The following is a 570-nucleotide window of genomic DNA, read 5'->3' as shown; positions in this document are numbered from 1 at the left end:
CGGGCACCCGATGGGGCATGAGACCCCCCCACCCCTGGTGGTCAAAAAAAAGTTAAAGTTTTTTTTTCCTTTCCTCCAGGCGCCTACTTGGCTCTGGGGCGCCCCAGAATCATGCCCCCCGACCCCGGCACTACCCGGGGGGCCGATGGGGGCCCTTTTTTTGAAATTTTTTTTTTCTCCATATTTGAAGCCCCGGCACAGGCTAGACCCATACCCCGACCCCGGGCACCCGCGAGCGGCCGGTAGGTGGCGTGTTTTGGGTCATTTTTTTTTTCTTGGCCGTTTTGAAGCCCCAGCGAGCCCCTGAGCCATACCCCGACCACGGCACTTCCCGGGCGGCCCCCCGTATACCGAAACGGCCGGTTGGGGGCGCTTTTTTTTTTTTTTTTTTTTTTCCATATTTGAAGCCCCGGCACAGGCTAGACCCATACCCCGACCCCGGGCACCCGCGAGCGGCCGGTAGGCGGCGCGTTTTGGGTCTTTTTTTATTTTTTTTTGCCCGTTTTGAAGCTCCAGCAAGGGCCTGATCCATGCCACACGCGCAGACCATCGTGACACTGTCACCCACCT

Source organism: Osmerus mordax, chromosome 7 (genome assembly GCF_038355195.1).
Source record: "Osmerus mordax isolate fOsmMor3 chromosome 7, fOsmMor3.pri, whole genome shotgun sequence".
NCBI classification, from domain to species: domain Eukaryota; kingdom Metazoa; phylum Chordata; class Actinopteri; order Osmeriformes; family Osmeridae; genus Osmerus; species Osmerus mordax.
The sequence above is the reverse complement of the archived record's forward strand: the minus strand, read 5'-3'. Positions refer to the sequence as shown.